We start from the raw sequence: 23,825 nt of genomic DNA on the forward strand, positions 1-23,825 counted from the left end.
TCTGCCCTCTATCAAGCAGTTCATGAAGAAAGCGTCTCGACGCTATTTCCACTCCGCCCGATCTCACCCTAGCCCGCTTATAGTCACTATGATCAACCATACACCATACACACTCATACGACACCGTCCTCACCGGTGAAGACGACGACCTCACCCACACATCAACCGAGCGCCTGCGCGCGCTTGGGCGCTCCATATAGGTGCCTTCAGTCTGGTCAAACGGGGATCTAAATTACGACATCCTGAGCCGAAATTCGAAACCCTAGCGGTGTCCTCAGACTAAAGTCGTATCCGTCAGGCAGGTTGGGCTTCAGCCGTTCCATAAGTTCTTCCGCGGGTTTGGAGTGACATCTGCACTCGCCCCCTATCATCCGATGCAGCTGTAAAGGGCAGCTGCGGTTAACAGCATTAGAGTAAAAAAAAACCAGCTGCTGAATTTCACCGTCGTACTCTCTGCCAGAAGCTGAAATACCATCCCGATCATTTGGATGAATGGCGATCCTCCACCGTGCGTATTTCCAGAAACGTTTTGCCAACACAACTACATTGTGGGATCACCTTCCAGCAATAGTATTTTCTAACCGATACGATATGGAAACCTCCAAGAAAAGAGCTTATTCCTTCATAAAAGGTCGGCATGGGTGACGGTAATCACTTACCAAAAGATCAGCCGCGAGCTCGTTTGTCCACTATGCTATAAAAAAACTATTTGAAATTAATTACTCACCAAAATATTGTAGTTATTATTTTAATATATAAATGTATTTAACTTTGGTTATAATGTTATATCTGGCCAGACAGCAGAGACTACGATTAGAATTTCTTCTTTAGAAATAATATTCGGTGTCTTCTATTGTTTCTGAACTTCGCTGTTGACATATTGTGAGCCACTTACTTTAAACAATTATATATATATATATATATATATTTTACTCTTTTATATCACTATATTTATATATATAGTGATATAAAAGAGTAGTCGTTAGTGTTAGTCCCGACTAACACTCCTTTTTTTTTTTAACGTGTGGAAAAATCTTCAACTAGACCGTCACCCCGCCGGAGGGATGGCGAGGTGGTGTGTGGGACTCGTACCCACTAAAAACCACACGGTATACCTCGAGGTGCAGTGGGCCGAAGTCCGGGGTTCGCACTTGGCACTCAACCCAGACTTCGGCGGCTTGGCCTGTCCTGTAGATGTTGTAGGACAAGCCCCCTCTCTCTGGTTAGGGTGCTATGACTTGCACCCTACCTTCTCGTGGAGGCGCGTGGGTACACGCGCGCGGCTCCAGGGGCCTGGTTGTGGGGTGGTGCCTCCCTCAAGGCATGCACCCCGGCCCCCGTGGGGGGTAGACTCGGGACGGAGTTGGGCTCGTCCCGACGTCTGCGCCTGGTCCTCCGGCGGAAGGATCGTACTCCCGGTCCCTCTCCGCCGCCTCCTTCTGCGAAATAACTTCTTCGCAGAAGGTGAGCACTGCCAGCCACGACCCCTCGCTCCTAACCATTGTCCGAACTAAATTCGGCAGCGAGAGGTCAGCCCCCACTTCCGCGACCAAGACGCGGCGCTCCTCTGCGAATGCAGGGCGCTAACACTCCTAAACCCAGGATATTAATTAACCTATGGACTATCTGCAATAGCTAATGTTATAAGGTGTAGACTACTTTTATTTTAGAAACTTTATTTATTTTAGTTCAGGCGAAGTCGCGGGTAACGGCTTGTCATATTTAAAACCAGTAAAATACGGACATACAATACTCCGGAAGACATTATCCCAATAATGATAGTTAATTCCCCACAAGTAAGATTTTTAGATGTATTCCAAGCATGCACCGGCATTCATACAATGTGTATGTAAGGGTTTCTCCATTCATGCAATCTTAAGGGTGCACAGGTTAAACACAATATTAGAATGACAAAAGACTTGTGCAGTAATAGGCGTTGCGGTGCGAAAATACCTTTATTTACGAGTGGCCTGAGGATAATCCATCATTATAATGATTTTAAACTAGATCAATACGGATATCGATAAATTTATCGATGAATATAATATTTTCTAAGATACATATAAAACGTTATCGATATTTTATTTAGTTTTACTGAGACTTTGCATGCATAAAGCTACTATGACGTAGGCATCCCCTAAGAAAGAATTTTGATAAATTCCACCCCTAACGGGATAATTTATCGCGAGCGAAGTCACGGGCAAAAGCTAGTAGAATAATAAAACTTAGTAAAATCATTACAATCCTTATTACCAATCACATAGTAATTACGCCATCTTCATCTTCATCATTCACCTTCATCATTACTTGAAAAGATTGTGAGAGCACAATCTTTTCAAGTAATTAACTTTCATATTATCTTTTCAAGACTTGATTTTTTCTACGTCATTAATTATTAATATATAACTACTAAATTATCATTTTAAATAGGATTTACATATTTAGAATGATCATTTCTAACAGCATTCTCGACTTCAGATAACTTCTTAACTGATATTTATATGAAATCAAATCAGAAATCATTTAATCATGCAAGGCATTATAGCCGCTTATGAACGTTAAGTTTTTTATAATAATCTTTTTCAAGTGAAAAACAAGAAATTAAAATTTATCGATATCGATAAACACCAATCGCACACCTAAAAATAAATCAAACACTAGATTGATGGTATTATGCCAACTGGAACAATCAGAATGGATATTTTACATAACAATAGCATATCTAGTCAATTACTGAATAAAACATTAGTCTAATAAGAGCAGATGCCACCGGTACGTGTATTTGTATGTGAGAACAGATCTAAGGTACTGCAGCAATTTGTCATTCGCTATGTTCGCGGGCGACGGAAGGATATTATGGAAATCGAGGATTAGGAGGTCATTTTAATGTTGGAGTGGTTAGCTGAATGTGGGAACCGAAGCTGTTGAATAAGAAAAATTTATTACTGCCAATCAAATTATATGAAATAAACACATTTAAAGGACACTTAATTAAAGGTGGTAAAAGGATCCGTCTCAGAGTATGCCTACAGGATGCTCCTGTACGACGCTGGTTTTCAACCGGACCCTTTTCTACAAAAATTTTAAGATAAAAAAGATATAAATAAACTAGGGTAGTACAACACAAGTAAACTATAGCATAAATACAATTTTTATATTATACTACTCGTCCCGGCTTTGTGGACATGTATTATGCACATAAACCTTCCTCTTAAATATCTCGGAATTAAGAAGAAGCAGATGATGATTAGGTACACCGCAAAGTATATACAATAATTTATAAATATTTAGATTTATTAGGCACATTGATTGAAGTAGAAAAAGTATAATCCATCACATTTAAAATAAGTATTGTTGCTAAGTAACAGTTTGTATGTAACGTGCAACTGCAATCGGAACGAAATAAATTATATTTACAACTGTATACGTAATCCACTGAATATCTCTATCAATATTAAAATACCAATTTAATTTAAGTCTATTAATAAACTTTAATATCATGAAAGTAGGCAATATCTTGAAAGTTTCAATAGTAAAATCTTCAATTTATGTTATTTTTTATGAGTGAATATTTTGTATAAAATTTATTAGCTTAAAATATTAATTAAATCCATGCCTTTTGCGTTTAGTTTTAGATATCTATTTTAAAAAATAGCTTCAAAATTCCGTTGCGTAGTTTTAAAGATTTAAGCATACATGAGAAAGGACAGACAGTGACAGTGACTTTGTTTTATACTATGTAATGATGATCATGATGATAATAATTATAATTACGTATAAGATAAAATAGTTAAAATACAGTTCTATGTTAAACTACAGGATGTTTAAATTTACTTCATTGATGTTCTTAATAGTAAAAATAATAGAAATAACGTAAACAAATAACTTTTTAAGGGAAAGAGATTAATATCAATCTATTGCAGATTCTCATGATATGTCAAATCTACTCTACTCGCTGATCTGTAATAATTTATTAACATCTGGCAGTTCTTATGTTGACTCCCGCGTTACAGGTTCGCCTAGTGCGGGGTCCAATGTATAATCATCTTTGTAATATCTGTATGTTTATAAAACAAAATAAATAATAAATATAAGCGAAAGTACACTGTTGCGAACTATTTTTATACCCTTTCTATTATCTGTGTTTTTTATAATATTATATTGTTTTTATATGACACTAGCTGTCCCGGCAAACGTTATTTTGCCTTAAAATAAAAACAAAATTTAGGGGTGGACTACCGCTAACATTTAGGGGGATGAAAAATAGATGTTGGCCGATTCTCAGACCTACTCAATACGCTCACAAAATTTCATGAGAATCGGTCAAGCCGCTTCGGAGGAGTATGGGAACGAAAACTGTGACACGAGAATTTTATATATAAGATATGTCACTATAACTGTGACGTTTTCTTTGCTTGTCGTCTTGGTCTCTATCCTTCACATATGCTTTGTACAATACATACGTGGGTACATCAGTCTCACCTATTTCAGCTGTCAAACAGCATGCTTTGTAAACTGAGTTACAACTGAGTTGAAGGGATTTATTAGTGAAATTACAGGGTACGGAAACAAGACATCTAGTTCTCCAGAATGGCACTGCATGAGTTACAGACCCTTAAAAAAAATGTTAATTGAACTATTTAGTACAGCCTTGACAATATTCTTACAAAAATAAAATTGCTTAGTAAATACATCATCGTTTTGTACACGTTTAGTTTATAGTTAAACAATTCAAATAATATTAAACAACAAGCAAATAAAAACGACATAGTGCGGTAACGAAATAAATTTAAGTCCTTATTATATGAAACAAATATCAATTCTAAGCAATTACAGTATATTTTTCTCTCAAGGGGGGAATATCTATGGGACACAGTCACCTAGATACATCAGAATAATAATTGCATTTAATAATGTCTAGTAAGACAAATTCAATATTGTCTACTAAGCACTGCTGTGTCTAAACTGTGTCACCCCACCTTACATATTCCTATTTTTATTTAGTATATAAGATCATTATTTCTATGTACATATTGTCAGTTTATCATCATCTGTAATATACATCGTCTCGACCAACAACATCGTATCATTTACCCGCAACAGACACAATCCTTTTTTTGAAGAATAAATAGTAGGTACATAATAAACTAAGCATACGGCAGTACCAGTACCAAAGAAAGAAAACTACCCCCCGTACTAGTTTTTACTAAAGACTGTGTTACGGCAAGGTAATAAGTCCAGTTCGGTTCATACCAATGATACATTTAAATATAGGCTCTATTGTATTCACTTACAGTTGATTTTCACATTCTATTAATGCTTACATACAACATGAAATAAGCGCGTGATCGTCCAAAGGGGTAAATAACAAACAGTATATGCAAAAACACAGACAAATATGAGTTAGTCTGTAATAGACTAATTCATGAAAAGAAACTTAATAACTACCTTAGAAACCTTTACTATACTCTTCTTGGAAAACCCAACCTTGGAGCAGAGCAAACTCCGGAAGGAGAAGAAGAAACATTCCACAATCTAAGTGTACTTGGGAGTAAGGTGCTCTGAAATCGCACTGTCTGAGATCACTCAGTTCCAGCTTGTCTGTCATTACTAATTTATTATCTGTATCAGATATGGCAAACCATATACTTTCTATATCCTTATAATGGCAAAGAAGGTGATGCTCACCATCCACCACCGCCGCTCATATGTGTATGAATGACATCGATAATATCACGTAATCATACCATTCGATGCCATTCGTTGCCTTTTCGGGTGACTAAGAGAACTGAAGTAAAATTTCTGAGTAACTTAACTGATGGTACGGAGGCCACCTCCTTAATCCTCCTAAATTCCGCTCGATAATATTTTCCAAAATTAATTAGCTTTTTATAAAGAATTTTCGACGGTGTACCGCTTAACATTACTTCCTTAATGCAGTTCATGATTGAACCAAGGCAGTGACGTCATCACAACGACATCATTACCACTCACCACCACTTTCATAATGAACAGTGTTACCAACTTGTTAAAAGGAACTCATTACTTAAGAATAAACATAAATACACACTCCTTCGAATACTATCACTACTATAGAAATTTCACAAATTATTTGCAACATAAAAAAAACTAAAAGCGTACTTAACCCTTTTCGCGCCCACCACAATAGATCAATACCCAATAATCTTATAATAGGAGCATCGGAAGGGTTAACCCTTCACATGCTTACAGATAAAACTGACTATTGAAAATAATCGATGGGGCACCAAACTTGTGAGGGGGATTAAAAAAAATCCGATTGTCGCTGACATCTGCCTAATGAAACTACGTCTTGACCTAGTTTAAGAAACCAACATAATGGAGATTAAAAAAAAAAGTACATTTAATCTCGGAGAGACTGGAAGATAACTTACTTAGTTACTATGTAAAGAGAATTGAAGAGGGAATGAATTATAGCCCTGAACAATATACAATGCGCCATCTAGTCCCAAGTTAATCAAACTCTATGTTATGGGTCTTAGACAAATGATAGAAATACTGAAACAAAGATAGAAACGAACTTCTTAGCATTCCATTCCATCTATTAAAAAGAGCAACACACAAGTTTCTTGCTCATTCTTTTTGTGATGAATCTGCATTCCGAATGAGTGGTAGAATCAAAATATGACTATTCAAAAGTGCTTGTAATGAGTTTATTTGAATAAAGATTATTTGTATTCTATTCTATTCTATTCTATGGATCCACCGTGCTGAGCCGGTTCCATCGTATGGCAGGGAGGGAAACTCCGAGCAGTTCCTGGGACTTGTGATCGGGGTATAGGTTTAAGTGGTCCCTTTGACGGTGTACGTCAACACTCTTCAACACCTACACCTACATCGCTTTTGTTTCTCTCTTTACCCAATTAAATCTGATAAGAGGCTACTAGCGGAGCTTTAGATACACATTCTAGTTTAGAACTTACCACAGGCCAAGATCTTTAAGAAGATTGTAGAGAGACTTCACTGGTATATCTCGCGGTTCCACTTTGAACGCATATAAATTAATAACAGATATTTTTGCTAATTTCTCTTTTTGTAAATACATACGTAATATACATAGAAAATATCCAGCCCAATACAAACAATACTCACGAATACCAATGTTTGTACCGAGATACGGCAGTGAAATTATAACTTATGGAGGTTGATGCACATCAGATTGATGCTACGGACATAATTGCTTGATCCTACTTGCCATTCTAGTTGGTGGAACATTTTCATAGAGTTTTTTGAGATACTTATCACCGGTTAATAATATTGTAATCTATTTTTATAACACCTCATATTGAAGACAACGATCCGCTTGAATGCAACCGAGTCACAGTTATTCCAATTAATATTGGAAACTGTTAAAATTCTAATTTCCAAGAGCACGGCGCAATCATGAAAACAAACAAAAATTGTCAAAGCGAAACGCACAAAAACAGACGGAAAGGCGACAAAGCGGCAAATAATCTGACACCGCAATTATCGGGAAAACGAGCCACGAGCCGTGCCACCGTCCGTGACTGTGGTCACCACAAAAAACGTCATTTTCAAAGTAAATCATCGTTCTATAGATCATTATCACGCACGCGTCAATGTCACTCATCGACCATCACAATGGTTTGATCGATAAAAAATCAATACAGTTATGATTTGTGTTGCGACCCTCCATTTTGAAATATAATATTTTATTTGAAAGGGTTCCACAATCGACGTGTGCATATCAGTACCGATTTGCGAAAAGAGCAATTGTGTTATTGTTTCTTTTGTGACGCCCCTAATTATTTGAATGAAATCGGGGCAACGGTAATAATTGAATATGAATCGCCTTTCAATCTATACTAATATTATAAATGGCAAAGTGTGTCTATCAGTATGTCGGTACATTTGTACGGATAAATGATTGAACGGAACTTAAAGAAATTAAAATGAAGTCCGATTGTGTCACGATAGTGGACATAGACTAGTTATATATTTGTAGCATTATATTATATCCAAAAACAAACGAAGTCCCGGGTAACTGATAGTATATAATAAATCATTATGTTGATTTGATATTATATAAATACACATTTTTAATTATAATAACAATTTAAGCTAATACTTTTAAATAAAAGAACAACATTAACGTTAAATGTTCAAAATAACGCAGTATTTAAATCACACACAATTATATGACAAATCAATAAAATCCATACGGTTACCATAATTATTCAAACCGTTAGTTAACTGTCATTAACTGAATAAGAAGCACCTATTCATAAGATACCGTTACACGTTTATTTTAAACTGTACAATGAATTACAACTAACAATAAAGCTCCTAATTAATACAATCGGAACTCACTCTCCCCGACTTCTCACGATTTTTTTAATTACAACCCAGCAGCTGTTTTGTTCCTACAAAAAACTGAAGCAAACGTAGTCATAGACTCCATAGAAAAAAAACTACACTCTTAAATATTCAGCAAACAAAAGGAATAATCCACGATGACTGGCGCATCAAAACCGGAATTCAATTAGAGACACAAAAGAAATTATATCAGGGACAAACTTCATGTTCCAAACGACTTTAATTATTCACCTTACTTAAAAAACTCGCAAACTCTCACACGATACCAAAGCATCACTAATGATAGTAACAATGTAAGAAATAAAAAAACCTGACCCCACATTGAACTTATGAATGAAATTATTAATTCGGTTGTCCTTAAAATAAAGCTGAGAGTAAACATACATACTCGAAGAGACAGTCTTAAACTTTAATATGCAAAATAGTTGCGAATAAAAAGGGTGACCGAAACAGGCTATGCAAATCTCCGTGCGACGTTAAATGTAAAAAACAAATAGTGAAAAAACCGCTTGTATGGGAGAGTGATAAACATAAAAACAATTTTTTCATTGTTTAGTTTGTACTTGCATATTAAAAAGTTTTGGGCCAAGAAGCGTCCCTTGAGGTACACCTCTCTCACGAGTTCAGTATGCAAATGTGTGATACCACTTAATCTTTTATTTTAATAGCGTCGTATTCTGTTAAATCTTTTCAGCTTTTGTGGGGTGACTAGGAAGAGAAAAAGGGATAGTAAAAAATTAATGATTCGACGTATGCAAATCGTTGTCTCAGTCTTAGAACTGTGGGAATCGACGTTGCTTAACATTCAGACAAGATTTTCTGGGGTAATATTAAAAAAGTTGATAGTGGCTCTGGTTTTTTCAATAGAGACAATAATTATTTATGCATCTGGAAACTTGTATTGTTAAACTTTTAATTTATTCACTTTGCTTACTTTTTTATGTTTCTGGAATGGCAAAAAAGTCGACAGTACTATGGTCACACGTCATCATCTCACAACGATTTTTTCTGTTTTTTAACGGCAGGAAAATATTCATAGAAATCCAGTAGTTTAAGGGCCGCTGTGACTACAGGATTCTTACCGGTTGAAAACCTGTCCTCTCCCTGGTGAACTTCGGATGGCCCTAACTATCCTCCACCGGGGGGAAGTGGATTGTTAGCAATGTGGACTAATGATCCCATTGCTAGCAATGTACTATGTCAGGTCGACCTCCACGCGGTTCCCCCTGGAAATCATCGTGCTAAATTCCCGGTGAATTTGTCACGTTGAGCTGACTGAACTGACTTTATGTTCATCCTATCATCCTCTACTGGTGCCCCGCCAGCGTAAACCGTTAGAGCAGGCGAGTGCACCATTCCAGTATCATCCTCTAAAAAAAAACCATCCTCTACCCTAAGATGAATGATGGATTCGTCTTTTCGCCCGAAACACAGCTTACAAAGCAAACTGCTTAGCGGCTGAAATAAATGAAACTGGAGTACAACATCTAAAAGACTTTTTACAAAGTGTGACTTAATAAATTGAAAAAATCGAGTATATGACAGAACTTTGTAAATGTTTAGAATATTTAGCAGTAACAATCATTTCTTAAATATTTTATTATATATTTTATTCGTTTGTATTTAGTGCTAAGCATATTATTTATAAGGTATATTATTATTAATAACAATTTTTTTCTTTTATTTCAGGTACGTATATATTCAGTCTTCAACAGTAAGTTTTAAACTCATTACAGCATCCTAATATTTAATACAACATAACCTTATTCTTTCCTTAAATAATTTTTTTTTATGATCCGTGATTTACATAAATCAATACATTTATTACACAGAGCGACATCTATCCATCTAGTTTGGAACTAAATATTAGTTCAACAGTTCTGTCATAGATGGCGCTAGTTGTATATTCATAAATCATTCTAGATCTCTGTACATTTCTATTAAAAAGTAAAAATGATTGCTTTATAAATTTATGTTATGTTTATTCTATAACAATTTAATTATAACACTGTTAATGTATATAACAATCATGTTATTTGTTATATTGCATAATTGTTATAACCAATAAATTAATGGTAAGTAATGGAATAAATACGGAAGTGAGTAGGTACCTCCATGCATATTTATAACTAGAGTAGGTAAGTACAGGTTGAAGTGAATTAAATAATCATTATTACCACCTGCCCGTGATGTTGGTATTACTGTAATTACATAACTATTAAACTAAAATGATTAGGAATTAAAGAATTTATTTAAACCCATAAAATTAATAGCAATAACTATGTTAGGATCGTAAACAACTACATATGTATATGATAAACTACGATTTATTTATTTGCGCCTATCTTCAGAAGAAAGTAGGAAAGAAAAGATTTCTAAGTACCCGTAATCTAAGGAAAATGGTTGTTTTGGAAATTAAGCATAATAATAAACAATACATTATTTTCTCTGTTTAAAAACCGATTTCTTTCATTAGGTTTTCTTGTTATATTGTATAAATATTATAAACGTTATAGTTTGTGAGTATGGATGGATGTTTGTTACTCTTTGACGTAAAAACTAGCCAGTGGATTTTAATTAAACTCCAGTAATATAGCTTATACAGCAGAATAACATATAGACTATAAATTTCATGCTGATGAAACCGCGGGCACAAGTAGTATTATATATTTTTAGACAAAAAGAAATAAGTATATCTATAAATATCTAAACTACTAATATCTTGTAGGAATAATTATTATAAAATGAGAAAAAAAATTAGAGCGTCCTAGCCTAGCGATTAACTTCCACTTGTACCCAAAGGTACCAAATTTGAATCTGACCGACAGCAATAACTTTGTGTGTAAGTTTACTACTATATATTTCTGACTAACTGTTACGCGCCGCTGTTACTTTATCGTCGTGGAAATAAGCTATTTTTTATTAATATTATAATATGTCTAAAATAAAAGTAGCCTAAATTACTCCTTATAACATTAACCATCTACTAGTGAAAGTCCCGTTAAAAACGGACCAGCCATTTCAAAGATTAGCAAGAAGAAATAGGTATATTGTTCTAACATTAACCATCTACTAGTGAAAGTCCCGTCAAAAACGGACCGGCCATTTCAAAGATTACCAAGAAGAAATAGGTATATTGTTCTAACATTAACCATCTACTAGTGAAAGTCCCGTCAAAAACGGACCAGCTATTTCAAAGATTAGCATTAGCTATTAAAATATTATATATATTAAAATTTAATTAATTAAGTAACTAATCCTATACATTTTCATATGCATTTAGTGAAAAGCTGTTAATTTCAAATTATAAACAGACACTTCAATTTTACTTACGGATAGAAATATAACTAACAGAAAAAGACAAAGTTTCATATACCTTCTCTTTTATGAAATCGGTTGATATTTTATGGATTCAAAAAGTATATTTGAAATTTGGTTGTTAATTTATTTTGTGTGTCACGCTATAATACTGCATCCTCGCTTCAAACGACTTCAAGATTGACATGAAATTAAAAAGTAAAATCGAATGACCTCTCTTTTATAAACTCGGTTCATATTTTAGTAGAGATTCCCAAAGTACTTAATTTGACTGTACTTTTTAGTTTTTGTGTTGAGGGATAAGTTCAAATTCAAATTCAGAAATCATTTATTCATCTAGGACATTTTAGCCGCTTATGAACGTAAAATTTTTTATATTATATTTTTTTCCTACCCTCCAGTTCAGTACCTATACAGATTCAGTTTAGAAGAACTGGCAAGAAACTCAATTGAATTCCTTATAAGTCAAAAACGAACTGATCATTATTTTTTTAATTTTAAAGTGGCTAGGCTAAGTTGTATAGAAATCTTATTTTGATCAAAATCGGTTTGGAAATCTTAAATTATAATCATCGATGTACTACCGGTAACATATAAAATGTTCTTATTGCCGGCGCATGCGCGGACGGGCACACAAACACATCAACAACCCACACATACGTACACAACACACACATACAACACTACAGATGAAAAATGACTTGCGAGCCATGTGGTAGTTCGTTGTCGAGTATTTTGACGAATTCCGAATAGAATTGTGCATGCGTTACGGCGGTAGGGCCACCTCTGTAAATTTCTATACTAGCTTCTGTTTCACGGATTTGCTTTCACCCCTCCGATCGATCCCCCGTCAAATTCAAACGAGGACCGAAATTAAAGCCTGAGGTTCGAACCTCTAGCCGTGCCCGAGTAAAGTCGTACCGTCAGACGGGAGTTAGCCTTCAGCGGCTCCATAAGTCCTTCGCGGGTTTGGAGTGCCATCTGCACGCGTCCCCATCGTCTGGTAAAGCTGTAAAGCTTGCTGCAGCCAACAGTATTAGAGTAGTCAAAAAAAAACACCGTACAATAAGAGGTAGAGAGTTGCTCCACCCATACACAAGACTTCACTGCTGCTCGTACCAACCGATTTGCATCGTCTTTCCTTATGCGAGCAACTAAGGAGTAGAACTTTCTCCCAGCGTCAGTTTTCCTGCCGCTTACAATATTGGGTCTTTCAAGACAAGAGTGAATAGATACTATTTACTATCAGGTCTAGGTGTTTGCTATGTCTAATAGTATGTATGTATTTACAAAAAAAAATATCTATGTATATTAAGGTTCTATTGACAAACAAATATATACTTAAGTGACATCTTTAATAGTCGGCAGCCATTTTTTTTTCTGGCCAAATCTACATATGTAGGTCGGTCGAATGACTGTGTGTGTGTGTGTGTGTATCTAAGTACCTACGGATTAGCATTTTAGACTTTTATTATTAGGTTTTTTATATATTGAACGTGTTATATATCTCTTAATGTAATATATATAATTTCTGCATTTCTCCATATAAACAGTAGCTGTGGAAAACACACTCATATATCCGTGTAATTATCGTAAATTGTATTATACAGATTTCGCTTCACGTAATAATATTACGATAATAAATTTAAGCGAAATGTGTAATTATATATGTACAACGAGGTAGTATATATATTAAATATATCAAAATTTCATGTAGGTTTAATGTGTTTACTTCACGTATTAATATTATGGTGAAACCTAAAATTTTTAGCTAAAAGTGTACATATAAATTTACAACGTGGTAGTTCCACCTCGATGATTCTGGCGCCTCCATGACGCTGCTCATGCGCACGGCCGCCGCGTCGGCAGCGGGACGGTGAGGGAGGGGGGGACTAAACCTGATTTTCGGTCTATTCTGACCTTGGCGCGGGCACGTATTACATCATTATATTTTATAATGCCTTATTTCTTAAGCGCAACCGTACGGATGCATGCTCTGTGCGTTCTAAATAAAGTCGAGTTTCGTTGAGAGACATTTTAGCGGCGGTTACGTCATTTCGATATTGAATGGTACATTCGTGATCTGACGCATAAGCGAAGAGATTGCTACCTACCAGGTTTTTCCGGTAAGGCTTTCCGCGTCTATTTGGCTGGTAATATGTTGTTTAAAGAGGCTACACACGGTCCTGTAATAAGCTTAATGAGAACGACCCTCCACCAACCCAGGGCCATTCTAACCTCTCTTATACTGGCCGAATCTACGGGGAATGGACGCTGCAAAGCACGCATTCTTTTTATCCCTACAAATTATTTCAACTCCTATCGCTTCTTACGTACTCTCCCTCTTCTGGGGCAGCGAACGAAACATTCACGACTTCGGTGCCGGGCAGCTCCTTCTTCAGCAGCATCCTCTTTTCTTGAGCGCGTACCACCGTCAATCAGCTTTATGGGAACAGTAAGTAGTGCCCTATATGCCTTCCTAGCCCCATAAATTATGTCACCCCAAGTTCAGCCTTTTCATCCGTTCTCCCATGTCACGAATGATCACATTTTAGTAGTTAAAATTACGTGTTTTAATACTAAATTTGATATGTAAAATATCACAAAAAAATATATAAGAATATGCAAAATTATCATAATTGAACCAGCTGTCCCACGCAACTTCTTCTGCATCACACTTACTTGACATTTATTATTATTTATTATATATTAATAATTTTCCCCGTTTTTGTAACATTTTTCACTGATGCCTCGCTTCTATTGATCATAGCATAATGTTATATAACTTTAAGCCTTCCTTGACAAATGGACTATCCAACACAAAAATAATTTTTCAATTCGAAACAGTAGTTCCTGAGATTTTTTTTTCTTTTTTTAATCAGTAACAATTTATATTGTATTTGAAATTGTACAATTTTTGCTACTAACAAATTCATCAAAACTGTAAAATGTGCTCCAACAGAAAACAAGCAACCTCCTATTACCTATTAGCACGTTCAAACAAAAAAACTCTTCAGCTTTATAATAGTATAGATAAAAAACAAATATATATATGAATATATTTAATTAACTATGAATTAATATATACAAAATAAAATAGAATACATATATATAGGCGTAACTTACCATCCCTCATCTTCCACCTCTCTAACTTACATATGACGTATTTTTGGATAGACTTCTAGATCGTGAATATTAAAATCATCAGGGACAGTAATAACACTAAGATCTAAAATCTAAAATACTTTTCACCAATACTCAGATGTCTGCAATTATTAAAAATCGCGTTTTAATTTTTTTAAATAGTGGTTTTGGCCGTACGTGGCCTTTACAGCTTGACGAAAACGGACCGTATGTGGATGCTCTAAGTTTTCAATTTGTTATTATTTATTTGGTGTTTATGATCTAATGAGACTATTACATCATTTTTAGATATATTTAATGGAATCTTCTTAATTAATTAATTGTGACGAGAAGTGACTTGTTTATTTAGTACTAGTGGGCCCCCCGGCTTCGTCTGGGTCCTCATATCAAGTCAGGTAACCCGTCATGATGGATTCACCATGAATTACATTTTTTTTTTATACCTGTACAATTTCATCATAACAACAAGTTCAAGCTTGTTTTATAGGTATAACTGATATAAATACTTAGATACATTTTCTATTATACTGAATACAAATATACATATGTACCGTGTAAGGAATCAAACTAGCGACCATCGAGGTGTTATTATATCAGTATGATATCGTTCATATTTGCAATTGTCATCCTTACATACATATAACAAAATTTTTTGAAAACTTTGTAAAATATTTTTCGAAATTCGTCCAGTAGTTTCGGAGTCTATTCAATAAAAACAAACAAACAAATCTTTCCTCTTTATAATATTACTATATATAATTCACCTATGTATGTAGATATGAATTTATTATTCTAAACGTGTAATACTAAACACCCACATCAAATGCCTCGCGGGGATTATTGTTAATATTGTATAATTATTATTAAGAAACATATTATTAAATTATTATTTAAATGTTAATATTCCAACGATCTTACTTTTATTATATATACATCTATACATATAAATAAAATGGGAGTGTCTGTTTGTAATATTGAAATAAACGTTTTTTTACTACATACGTATGAATATAAATACGATATATACATCAAAATAACATTTTTTACAATTTTTGTCTGTCTGTCCATCTGTTTGTTCCGTCTAATCTCTGAAATGGCTGGACCGATTTTGACGGGACTTTTTTTTGGCAGGTAGCCGACGTAATAAGGCAACTTAGGCTACTTTTATTTTAGAAAATTAATGCAACTTCCACGTGGACGAAGTCGCGGGAACAGCTAGTTGAATATAAAATTTAACGTATTTCTTAATGACTCGTGGTGCCAGCGACTTCGTAGACGTATATATCTTACTAATATTATAAACGCGAAAGTTTGTGAGTATGGGTGGATAGATAGATAGACAGACGTATAGACGTATAGATAGACGTTTGTTACTCTTTCACGCAAAAACTACTCAACAGATTTTGATAAAACTTTACAGTAATATAGCTTATATATAAGAATAATACATAGGCTATAAATGTCACCCGCGTGACACCGCTCGGGTAGTGGAGAAATAATGTAGAAATAGTGTTTAGTCAACCAAACTTAATATAAGCACTTTAGAATAGTAAATTTTTTTTATGCTACGATGTTGGCAAACAGGCATACGGCCCATCTGATGATAAATGGTTACCGTAGCCTATGGACGCCTGAGACATGAAGTCACCCTTCATGTCTACGTACGTACGCGATGCGCACAAACCAATACTAATACATTAATGAATACTAATAACTATTTTAGAATCGAACTTGTGACCGTCGGAATATGAGGCACTTTGACTGAGGCAGACTTTGTAAAAGTTGTATGTATATTTTCAAACAATATTGAACGCACACAAATATTCATTTAAACCACTCCATCCGTTTTGGAGGAGTTAGCTGACAAACACACAAAATCATTATACGTAAATAGTTCGTTATGTCACGATTTTATTCATCGGAATTACGTATCCATTTCATCATCATTAAAAACCACATCGCAGATAAGGTATTGGTGGCGCCAAAAATGTACACATAATTAAACAAAATTGACAATACTCAGATCATCATGGCCCGTATAAGAAATTATTCAAAACCTGTATTTATGTAAAGCAACGCAAATTAGTAAACAGATTATGTTATACTAGCGGTGCCCGCGATTTCACCCACGTAAATATCAATTAATAATATATCCTATATGTCATTTTGATGCTTAAGCTATATTACTGTAAAGTTTCATCAAAATCCGTTCAGTAGTTTTTGCGTGAAAGAGTAACTAACATCCACACTCACAAACTTTCGCGTTTATAATGGTATGAAGATAAGATCATAATATATCAGTTCGAACTTGGAAGTCATTGTGAAGGAGTCCTGATAAATTTTCCACATTTATTGTATTGGTCGTTATATAATTTGTTATATATATTATATACTAGCTACCCGCCCCGGCTTTACTCGAGTGTGCATGTTTTATACATATAAACCTTTCTCTAGATTCACTCTATCTATTGCAAAAACTGCATTAAAATCCGTAGCGTAGTTTAAAAGATCTAAGCGAACAGACGTTGGAAACGACTTCATTTTGTACGATGTAAAGGTTCACAAAAAAAGTATTTAAGTTTTTATATCAGTTATTTAATACAAGTATTTTTTTATGGATGATAATGCAATGATGCCCCAGCCTGCGCTAACGGTTTATGCTGGCGGGGCACCAGTGGAGGATGATAACATGAGCATGAAGTCAGGTCAGTTCAGGTCAGATCATCATGACAAATTCTCCAAGAATTTGTCATTGATCCGTGACGATTTCACCAGGTAACCACAATGGTTTCCAGGAAGGACCGCGTGGAGGTCGGCCTAACATGGTAAATTGTTAGCAATCAGGTTAAGTACTATACCCCATCAATATCAATTAAACCTAACCTAACCTAACCCCCGGGAATTGTGGGTTTGATCTAGTAAAACGATGTTGATATTTGACAGTACTTGTCCCATTCAAACGAGCATCGAAACGGCCTGAGCTGAGGTTTAAACCCTAAGCGATGTCCTTAGATAAATTACGACATTCTGAGCCGAGGTACAAATCTTTAGCGGTGCCTTCAGACCAAAGTCGTATCAATCACGAGTTAGTCTGCGGCACCATAAAATCTCCCGCGGGTGGGAGAAGGGATTATTAGTAATGGAAAAGTAACTCCCATTGCTAACAATTTATTATGTTAGATCGACCTCCACGTCGGTGTTTCCACGGTCGTTCCCCCTGGAAACAACCATGATAAATTCTTGGTGAATTTTCCACGGTGGGCCAACTGACCTGACCTCATGCTCATCTTATCATCCTCCGCTGGTGACCCGCCAGCGTAAACTGTTAGCGCAGGCGGGTGTACCATTCCCTTATCATCAATGATAAAAAACTTCCCACAGATTAAGAAAGCTCGCATTTTCCTGCGGAGTATCTGTAAAGACTTCTGTCTCAGCATTTGAACTCCATTTTAAGTCCCAAAAAGGACATATGTATATATTTATCTTTAACACGTTAAAAACCGCATGCCCACCGGTGGATCACTCCGCCATGAAAGTAAATTTACACGTTGGGACCGGGTGATTACCCGTGGACACTTTAATTGAAATAAATCTAGGGGTTAAATAATGTCTACCTCAAAACATATCATTACGTAGTATAAAACAAAGTCGCTGTCGCTGTCTGTCCGCCCTATGTATGCTTAAATCTTTAACGGATTTTGAAGCGGTTTTTTTAAAAGATAGAGTGATTCAAGAGGAAGGTTTATATGTATAATACATGTACACCCGTGCGAAGCCGGGGTGGATGACTAGTTTAACAATAAAAAAATGCCGGTCCTTATGTGAGATATAAGATTTTTCAATGCGGTCTTCAACGTGTAATGAATATTTAAGGCAAAGACCACACATATTGAATTATTGTAGTATAAAGTTTTATTTTCAATATAGAAATAAAAACTATGTTAATTGTGCAAATCGAACTTTTTGCATCACGCACGCCAACAACGGGTTAAAAAAAATACTTTCGATATCATCACTACACGTTTGGAATCATAAAAACAACGATTCACTTTACATTGTGTACGTTTTTCGAATGCCTCCAATCCGCCATTTTGTTTTTTGTTTTACTGCCGCGGCGCGAAAAAAACGTTGATTCTGTGTTGAAGCAGTTTTTCTGTATCGTTTTTACTAGCAAAATAGTGGGTCACCGTGTCTTTATTTGTCCTTTGGTTCGCTTTAATTTTTATTTAAATTCGTCTGTCCTGAGTCACGTTTAACGGTTAACTGCAGTAACTTGACCGTTTAATGTATTCAACGTTATGAGAACTTATTTATATGTTATTGCCGTTTTTAGGGCTTGTTTTCGTTTTTTATCGTTTGTTTACATTTTTTTTCACGTGTTACGACAGTGAATGATGTTAATTTCTTATAAATCGCAATTTTCAAGGTTTCCTCTATTCGGTATTGGTCCGTCGTACACGTGTCAAGTAAGTTTGTTAACTGATAGTAGTTAATATATATTTACTGGTATTTATCCTTATTAATTAGCATATTATATTAGAGATCACCGTGGACTAGTGAAGGTATTACACCATACTATTTAAGATATTTTACATAATATAATATTACCACGCTGTAAAGAAGGATTTTTCGTTGGTGATGGGGTGGTCATCCTGCCTGACCACCACTATTGTTATATGCTGGAGCACCCAGATCTAAATACAAGGCTAAATCTGAAAATTCCTTAAAATTATGAAGTTACAAGTTATGCGTGCGATATGAGTGCGACGTGCGCGCGCGGCGAAAGCTATGACATCACTGATTATTGAATTAGCCGGGAGGGGTGTCAATGCACAAGACAAACCAGGTACGCATCGCGTTTGGCGTAACCAACTATAAAGAAGTCTTCCTCGTTCATTTTCAAAATCAACTATACCAATATCTTCATGACTGATATTCACGATGGAGTATTTAAAAACATCATTAAATATCAACGTTTTTTTTATATATTGAATTAGTAGAATGTACTTACAGCCATTTTGCTAGGTATATTTGAATTTGAATCGAACATGATAGTCTTTTGAATTCATATCCAACGTGGTAGGCAGCCAGTTTACCACTGTCTTTTGGATTCATATTCAACGTTGCATGCAACTACTTAACCACTGTTGTTTGAATTCATATCCAACGTGTCAGGCAGTGAGTTTATACTGTCTTTTGAATACACATCCAATGTGGCAAGGAGTAAGTTTACCACTATCTTTTTTATTCATATCAATCGCGGCAGGCAGGCAGCGAGTTTATCACTGTTGTTTGGATTCATATCCAACGTAGCAGGCAGCGAGTTTACCTCTGTAGTTTGGATTCATATCCAACGTGGCAGACAGATAGCTTGCTGCTGTCCTTTGGATTTATTTGTTTTTATATCGATATTGTCATTGCTTGAGCAGTTGGAAACATAAATTGTTATACAAAGGTTTCCATTATGAACTCACGACTTTGTGTATCGAAGTTACCACTAAACCACGACGTTCTCACACTCTTGGTCCGCCATTAATCAAATTTAAACGACCATAAATGATTTACATGCCCATTACAGACACACAATAATTAACTTATTGAATTTGTTTGGTATAGTCCTTGAATTACTAACTATGAAGATGAACTCACTAATGGACACTCGCGGAAAATAACTAATGATCTCTTCCAAAAAAACATTGTTATTATATTATTTTCTTTAATTTACATAACGCCAAAAAGCCCCCTGTTTTTTTGGTTGATACCGCTTCAGTAACTGTGCGTAGCACATTAGCAAGCACTGTTTTATTGCGGATAGTCGGGGTAAAAAAGTTTTTATAGTTTTTTCTGTATTCTCTTTTCTTCTCGTTTACAGGGTTATAAGTTATTTTATATAACAGTATTGCGACACGAACTAACGCCGTCGCCATTATTTATATAAATAATATATAAATAATAAATATATTAATAAATATATTTATTTATTTGCTTCAGGTAACTTAATATTATTTGCGTAACAATATTGGATCATCTTATCTACCTTACGGCCTAGTATTATTTTGAATTTTATTATTTTATATATGAGTTATCGTATATAAAATAATAAAATTTAAAGTAATAAAACAATATTGTCTTTGTATATATAGCACCACAGATCTCATATTATCATATGACGTTCTACTTAACGTGGATTGATATTCTTAAATACTAAAATACCATGCTTCCACACCCTGTAATTCCACTGCCATATCTCATCTTTAAACCGAAACACAGCTTCCAAGCTGTTTGCAAGCAACTTGCAACTGCTTAGCGAGACTAACCAAACAGTTGACAATAACCAAATTAAACTCGCTCTTACATTAAACTTACTAAATTGTAAACATTGAAATATTACGATATAGTCAGTTATTTTAAACTAGCTGTGCCCGCGGTTTCACATGAAATTTGAAGCTTATGTGTTATTCTAATGTATAAGCAATATTTCTGAAAAGTTTCATCCAAATCCATTCAGTAGTTTTTGCGTGAAAAAGTAACAAATATTTATGCATTTATTTATCTGTACTCACAAACTTTCGCATTTATAAGATTATTTTCAATTTGGTTTTTGTATAGTTTAGATCTATTTCATGAATAACACTATTATTAACTTACGGCTTCTCCTGTATATGTAATTAAATTTTATTTCTATTCTATTTTATTCCATTCTAACATGAATAGAACAGTTCTTCTTTTTAACATATATTTTTCATTTTGTCATTATGTCAGTGTAATTCTTGTGTAACATGTTTGGTATATACTATAGAGTTTATAAATAAAACGAGCTACTCGCCCCGGCTTCATGTATTATATATATGAAACTTCTTCTAGAATAACTCTATCTATTAAAAAAATCGTGTTGCGTAGTTTTAAAGATTTAAGCATAGATAGGGACAGACTGTGACAGCGACTTTATTCTATACTATGTAATGATAAATATATTTACTTGAATAACGATTATTTTTATATAATCTACTCTGATGCTGGTATTTCTTCCTCGAGCGTACTAAACTCAAGCGTTATGAATATGAATCAATGTTTTTGCCGGACTGATCAAAGTGATTGACGCGTAGGCATCACCTCCATGACTGCTCCCAGAGGTCCATGCAGTGACCACATCTCACTCATTGTGGAGACTGGTCCGTTCAGCTTACTAAATTTGACTAAATTGCAATAGTATATGCTAGTTATATTATATTATAGTTATTTACTCTATTCTCCCAAATTTATATTTAAAAATGAATCTGTACAACATATATTTGAAAAGAATACGAGCTGAGTTTCTTGTCAGGTCTTGTCATCTCATCCCGTCATCATCACTCCGAATTGACAGTAGATTTGACATATCATAAGAGTCTGTTATAGACCTACACGATTTGATTTACGTAGACATTTACTAGATCTAGGATTACGTTTTTTTTTCATATCACACTAATTTGTTGTATGTTGTATTTTAACACGTTTACAGCCTCAATGAACAGTAAGAGAAGAAGAAAAGTAAAAGTATGGTGATATACTGATATAATAATATTTAAAAACAATTCACACAACGCCACCTAGCCTATGAATTTTAGCACACTTACAAAGAGATTTTTTTTTTAAATACGCTTATAAAACACATTACATCATTTAGAAAAACATACACACTACCATGTGTACTACACATACGCGTATAGAAGCCTTTGACAATAGAACCTTACTGTTTAACTTATAATTTAATAATAATTCTTATCGAACTTGGCGACTACTATATATTTTCCTAAAACAACTTTTCTTTGAAAGAGCAACACGCAAGTTTCTTGCACGTTCTTCTTGTGAATGGTAGAATGAAAAAGAATAAAAAGTATGACTATTCAAAAGTATACTTGAATAAAGATTACTTCTATTTCTACTAGTTAAAATAATATGACGTCTCATAAAGTGCTTATATCCAAAATGAAGCGGAGGTATCTAATGTGTCTGATGAGTGAGAGGTGCTGAGGGTTTTAAAAAGGAAAATACGGAGATATAAATAAAATGCGACGACATATAACAAAATGTAACAAAAAGAATATGTCAAAAAATAGGATTATAAAATTCAAAAATAGTATAAAAACCTATCAAGGAGTTCGCTACATTCTACCCCTCGTGCAGAACTGCACCAAGTAGTAAGCCCCCAAGGTTAAGAGACCTTAAGTGAGGTTAAGTTTACTTCAATAAAGAATATTTCTACTTCTACTAGTTAAATAATATAACGTCTCATAAAGTGCGTATATTAAGTACTTGAATAAATATTATTTGTACTAGTTAAAATAAAACGACGTCTCCCGACAGGAGATAGCGTGGTCACCCTACCAACCGGCTTTGGTTACCATATCAGCGCTGACCTCGCGGCCCCGAGAATGACTAAATACTCAACAACATCACGTCCGTCATCGTCAATTGATATCGATCATGTAATGACATTTCACTTGTGTAGAGGCTGGACACGTTAACCATGCGTTGCGGTTTTTATGGATGATAATGGAATGGTGCACTCACCTGCGCTATCAGCTGGCTAGACACCAGTGGAAGATAATGAAATAAATAACCAGATTTATTTATTTATTCTAATCCATTGCTTCTAAGAATATCCTTCAATTCTTGTTCCTGACGGGTCTAGGTAGCGAACTCAGAAAAAAGGCGAGCACAATAGATCTATGCAGGTCGCAGTACTACAGGTCCAAGCACCTGACAATAGCCCAATAAAACTTTTTAAAAAGATGAAAAATATTTACCATTGCGCTCTCCAAACATCTCATCGCGAGGTTTATATTATAACGTTATGTCCTGTTTTAAACACTTGGTTATTATTTATACGTACACTTAGGAAGACGGTTGTAGACTCTCTAATCCCTGGAATCCAGTGATTGGTTTAATTAAACAAAACCAAAAATCGCGATCTGAAAGTATATTAAGTGTACGTGAAGATACTG

Source organism: Achroia grisella, unplaced genomic scaffold (genome assembly GCF_030625045.1).
Source record: "Achroia grisella isolate CSIRO2021 unplaced genomic scaffold, CSIRO_AGI_Agris_v1 utg3539, whole genome shotgun sequence".
In the NCBI taxonomy this organism is placed as follows: Eukaryota; Metazoa; Arthropoda; class Insecta; order Lepidoptera; family Pyralidae; genus Achroia; species Achroia grisella.